Source organism: Haemaphysalis longicornis, unplaced genomic scaffold (assembly GCF_048455015.1).
Source record: "Haemaphysalis longicornis isolate Haplotype H1 unplaced genomic scaffold, Haemaphysalis longicornis Haplotype H1 scaffold_5, whole genome shotgun sequence".
NCBI lineage: Eukaryota > Metazoa > Arthropoda > Arachnida > Ixodida > Ixodidae > Haemaphysalis > Haemaphysalis longicornis.
The window spans coordinates 153,547,396-153,553,873 of record NW_027526385.1 but is presented as its reverse complement, the minus strand read 5'-3'; positions in this window follow the sequence as shown (position 1 = coordinate 153,553,873).

The following is a 6,478-nucleotide window of genomic DNA, read 5'->3' as shown; positions in this document are numbered from 1 at the left end:
TACACATAGTTGTTCTGCTCTTGGACTACACCAGCAGTGTTGTTCAGCCTAAATTCACAATATACGAGCGAGCATCTCGCCTTTTACTAACACGAGGCAAAAATACCGCTTGCTGCCATTGGTCCCTGTTGATGGAGTAACTGCGATTTGGTAATCCTCAAAACGCTGACTCAGAATTTCTCCTACTACGGTAGGACGCGTGTGAGAGATTTCCGAAATGATTTTGCGCTATTGCTCCGGCCGCAGCGGCGACGGTTGTTCTGTATGCGCGCCTCTAGCCGCGCCGAGGAGAGGCAGAGAGACATGCAGGAAGAAAAGAAATACACAAGGAGAGAAAAAGTCCTGGGAATCTCCACAAACGTGAAACCTGGGTAGGGGCGAAACCTTCAGTGTATAAGTGTATTCTTGGCGCCTTGGCGTTTGTGCAAACGGAGATGAAATCGTTGGGGGGTACAGCTCTACAGATTTACAGTTTCACAGCTTTGCTGTCAATGTCTCTCGTGTTTGAAACACGAAGCTGTCTTGCGCGGTGTGTAAACGAGTGTGCCGGAGTATTATTAGTGCGCGTTACATTCTATCGCGAGGCGTAAACGAGTTTCGAGGTGTTTTAACCATGACTACATAAAAATACGGTTACGACTACGACAGGAGACGCCAACAGTCCCAGACACTAATCGGCATTGACTCTAACAATAGGGAAACTAGGGGCGGCGTCTTGCGTACCCAGTACCGCTGCGACTAGAACCGGGTATAAAGCGACTCGAAAAAAAATATGACGTTAGTCTGGTATCGCTACATGACTTGACGCATTTCGGATATCGCCGCCTTTCGGCGCCGATAACCGAAGACAGTGAAGTTTTGGGAACCACACGGAGAAATGGGGAATCGGTTGCCGAGTAGTGCTTTTTTAGTGCAAAACGTCGAGAATGCACAAAAAACTGCGTGAATGGGCAGTTACGGGTAGAATTGAACAGTGGTGTAAGGTTCTGATGTCAGGCCGTCTTGAAAGTATTCAGGTTGGGCAACTCCGTAGTTACAGCGGCCGGACAGTCCTCAATTTTCTTACGAATATTGGAAACCGGCAAGAGCGATCCGCTTCCGAATGTTTGGGGGTATTCGTGTAGGTGGGAGTACAGTTGCATTCCTCTATCTGCCGATTCAATCGTGCAAGAAGGCCAGAAGGGTCGCGAAGGTTCCCAAACCAACAAAGTGTCTTATGATTTAGAACTAGAGCGACATTATCGCCGCACTAGTCAGAACGAAAGCGTTGCGCTGCGAAAATTTATGGTTAAGTTTTTTTACCTGTGACAGTGCAGTCACATACTTCTTTGCTCTGCAAACCACTGGCATAATCGATGACGTGTTGACGACTATGTGACGTTGAAGTATGCGTCCGCAATGCCCACGGCACTGGCGCCTGTATGGCCTTCAGAGGGCACACATGGTCAAAGTTACGGAAAATATTTAATCACATCATCACCAGCCTATCTATGCCCAGTGCAGGGCAAAGGCCTCTCCCATTATTCTCCAATTACTTCAGTCCTGTGCCAACTGTGACCAATTATCCCCGCAAACTTCTTGATCTCATCTGCCCATCTAACTTTCTGCCGCCCCCTGCAGCGCTTGCTTTCTCTAGGGATCCACTCTGTTACCCTTAATGACCACCGGTTATCTTGCCTTCGCATTCATGCCCTGCCCACGTCCATTTCTTCTTCTTAATTTCTACTAATATGTCTTTAGCACCAGTTTGCTCCCTGACCCACTCCGCTCTCTTCTTGTCCCTTAATGTTACACCTATCATTTTCCGCTCCATTTCCCGCTGAGTCGTTCTCAATTTAAGTTGAACCCTCTTAGTGAGCCTCCAAGTTTCTGCCCCGTAGGTGAGTACCGGTAAGATGCAGCTGTCATACACGTTCTTTTTCAGCGAAAATGGTAGGGTGCTATTCATTATCTGAGAATGTCTGCCATATGCACCCCACCCCATTCTTATCCTTCTAATTATCTCTGCCTGATGGTTGGGATCTGGGGTCACAACTTGGCCTAAGCAGATATATTCGCTTACCACTTCCACTGCCTCGCCACCTATCTCAAACCGCTGTGCTTTCCCGAGGTTATTGATGATTACTTTAGTTTTTTGCATATTAATTTTCAGGCCCACGGTTCTACTCTGTTCGTCCAGTGCGGAAAGCATGCTTTGCAATTCGTTCCCTGAGTTACTTAGCAAGGCAACGTCATCAGCAAATCTGAGGTTACTGAGGTATTCTCCATTAACCCTTACTCCCACCTGTTCCCAATCCAACGTTCTGAATACTTCTTGTAAACATGCTGTGAATAACATTGGAGAGATTGTGTCTCCTTGTCTGACACCATTCCTTATAGGTATTTTACTGCTCTCCCTATGGAGGATGATGGTAGCTGTAGACCCATTGTAGATATCCTCTAGTATTCTTACATAATGCTCATCTACCCCCTGGTTCCGTAATGCCTGAATGACTGCTAGGGTTTCGACTGAGTCAAATGCTTTCTCATTATCTATGAAGGCTATATATAGGGGTTCAGTTTACTCAGCGCACTTCTCTATCACCTGATTGATTGTGTGAATATGGTCCATTGTTGAATAACCTTTACGGAACCCTGCTTGTTCTTTAGGCTGATGAAATCTAAGGTTGCAGAAATTCGGTTAGCGATTACCTTGGTAAATACCTTGTAGACGACTGACAGTAAGCTGATCGGCCTGTAATTTTTCAAGTCCTTCATGTCGCCTTTCTTATGGATTAGGATGATGATCGCGTTCTTCCAAGATTCCGGTACCATAGCGGTCATTAGGCATTGCGTATACAGGTTTGCAAGTTTTTCAAGTACAATTTCTCCACCATCCTTCACGAGGTCTGCTGTTATCTGATCCTCACCAGGTGCTTTGCCCCCTTTCATTTGTTTCAAAGCCTTCCTTACTTCTTCGGTCGTTACTGGTGGGATGTCCATCTCCTCTGAGCTACTGTCTCGTTCGGCATTATCCTCTATGTCCCGGCTACTGTACAGATCCCTATAGAACTCCTCGGCCACTGTGACTATTTTATCCCTATTTGTGATGACATTACCTTGCTTATCCTTAAGTGCATACATTTGATTTTTCCCCACGCCAAGAAGTCTCTTCACTGCTTTCAGGCTACCTCCGTTTTATACAGCGTATTCGATCCTCTCCATATTATACTTCCGTATGTCAGCTGTCTTACGCTTATTGATTAACTTCGAGAGCTCCACTAGTTCTATTCTGTCAGCTGCGGTAGAGATTCTAATGGTTTGCCGTTTCCTGATTAGATCTTTCGTCTCCTGTGAAAGTTTACCAGTATCCTGTCTAGCCATAGTGCCCCCGACTTCTACTGCACACTCCGTGATGATGCGTGTAAGGTTGTCGCTGGCTTCCTGTGTCGTAAGCTTGGCTTCCTCGTAAAGAGCGGAATATCGATTCTGCAGCGCGATCCTGAATTCTTCTACTTTACGTCTTACTTTTAGCTCATTTATCGGCTTCTTTCGTACTAGCTTGTTGCGGTCCCTCCTCAAATCTAGCCTAATTCGAGATTTTACCATACGGTGGTCACTACACCTTACCCTTCGGAGCACTTCCACATCCTGCACGACGCCAGGGTTATCGCATAATATGAAGTCTATTTCATTTTTGTGCACCCCATTTGGGCTCCTCCAGGTCACTTCCGACTCTCCCGTTTACAGAAGAAGGTATTCATTATGCATAGGTTATTCCGTTCTGCGAATTCGACTAGTAGGTCCCCCCTGCAATTTCTACAGCCCATACCATAGTTCCCAACTGCCTTGTCTCCAGCCTGATTCTTGCCTACTTTAGCATTGAAGTCCCCCATAACTACGGTGTACTGTGTTTTTACTTGAGCCATTGCCATTTAGCATGGAAAATATTTAGCCCTCCTGTAAATATAAACATTAGGCTGAAAAGAGTTTCGTCAAATTTGGAAGTACATGTGAAAGGAGTATATCGAGCTACGAAGCATAGAAAATATAATGGAAGGTCTCAAAAATATTTCTAAACCCTGAACAAACTGGGCCTGCTTGGAGTATCCGACTGGTTCAGTCTTTTGGGATCTTGTCGCACATCATCCCTCTCAAGGTAAATTTATTGGGAAGGGTTCGACGCTCGCCAAAACGTCATTTAGATGCCAGGCCCATTACTATATGCAGACAGCAAAACAACAAGGCGTGCGTTATGCTAATGCTAATCGAAAGTGAGACCTAAAATACCGCTGTAATACTGACTTCACATGCTGATGTAAATACGGTGCAGTGCCAGCAAAACGGGATTTATACAATTTAGAGGCTGGTACTTGCATTTTATAGGTCAAAGGGCATAACAGTGAACGTATGGTCTATCTTATCTGACCGCAAATACATAACATCTATCTGATGTGGCCGTTTTACCTAACAAAAGTCGTGTTTGTTTGTCGCTAGCATGCATATGAATCTGCTAGTGTCAGTACTGTAGGTACACGAAAGAAAAGTAGGACGCTGTGTGGCGAAAGCCAGGAGACATCGCACGACGCTAGCGAACAAAATTTGCCCCTTTGTACAGCAGCACGGGTGCACAGAGCAGCGCCCATGAAACGAAGCCTTCTGAGCGTTGCATACCGAGCGCTGCCCCTTCAGCTAACGCCGCTAGCAACACTTCTTTTGGCGATGCCGAACTGGTGCAAGGCGGACACGTCATTGGCCTTGGAAAACCCCCAACTTTTCTTTTAAACGCTGCTGTAAACACGCACCAAGTGCCTAAACTCATTTTGAGCAAGAAGAAAATAGCACGCACACATTCGCCGACAGCGAGAGAAGCAACAAAACAAAGATGACGTCGCGTCCGATTGATGGTGGTGGCGATGGTGCCTTTGGAGTTTGGATGGGCTCGATGGGCTGCGCGGTCGTCAGATGACAACTGCCAGTGACTGCAATATAGGTCGAGGGGTGACTTTTCGGCAAATGTTTCTGTAAAAAATCTTGACCTATATTCCGCATTATACGGTAACTCTAAAGTTATAACTCTGTACTGAGATGTGGCTCCTGACTCTTTAGATTGATGTTTTAACAATCGGTGACACAAGTTCAAGGAAATTATCAGCTGACGTTGAGCTTCAATAGAATGTGTCACAGAACCGAACTTGGAAAGCACGAATGTTTCATACCATAATCGTGTGTCATATTGTGCAATATGTGGTTTCACACCTGCTGCGCCATTTGTGAACCGAAGATCACGCACCCTTTTTGTACCCCTTGAGGTGGGTGCTTTTGCAGAAGATGCTCCTACAGATTGGGGTGCTAAGTAGCACCCTAGGATACTTTTAAGCCTAAAAGGGTGTTATAAGGCACACGTCTTGTGGGGTGCTTCACAAAGGATGCTGCTGTGGCGACAGAATCCAAGCACCTTAAAGGGTGTAAAATATTCAGTTTTCAGGGTGCCCCTGCGGCGACAAGCTGAAACACCCTTTTGGGCGTTAAAAGTTTTAGCGTGTGAGTCCTTGGGAGAGGGTACACCCCCTTTTTAATTGCAGGGTTCAGGCGGTGGTAGTCAAGACATTAGTTAGGGGTCACCATTTTTCTTCACCAGAGTAACTGCAGCTGTCAAGGAGCTGGAAATTACGCATTTGAACACTTTGACGACATGGTCACTGATGTCTTTCGTTCAGACGGCATCACGTTTTAAGGTTTCTTTTTGATTGCCGTTGCGCAGCTGTTATTTATTAAGTCCTTTGTGCGCTAGTTTTGAATCCACGTAGCGGTAAGGGTGTCGGAATAGCTGAAGACAGTTGAGCATCGAAAAAGAGTGTTTATCCAAGTCCGCTGTTCGTCAAACAGAGAGGATTCCCACCATTTTTATTGTGAGTGTACGTAAACTCAGCTCTATAATTTGATGCACGATCATTGAATCATATGCATCAGCGTTTGCGTATCATCTTTTCGATGTTCCTTTGAGCGATAACATTTATTAGGCGCTGTTTCTGAGGTCAGCGGATAGTCAGGTACGCGTAAAGGTATATCATAGGTTATCCTCTACTACGCCCGCGTCAGGCATGTTCATGTTCGCACAGTCTTTTCTTAGTCGGCGTTCCAAGAGCTGCCTAGTCAATTTTCCGGTGGCTTTCCAGAGCAGCGGTGGTGTGTGGAAGACTATTTGGCATTCTCTAATTATAGATTTTTCTGATCTTCTGTCGTCATAGCCGGAAGGAACTAGACAAACAAACGCTTGGAATGGCGCAAACACAGGGCCATACAAGCTTGACAGGGATGACACCGGTCGCACGGTGGCATGCCTTTGAGAGATTTTTATTATCTACCTGAGACTCTGCTAATCTTGCAAATGGTGATTGTTGATAACTAATCTACTTGAAATTCGTGCATAAGTTAGGGGACGTAAAGAATAAAGTCTATTCAGTTTGCCAACTATGATGCTTTTTTATCGGCCGCG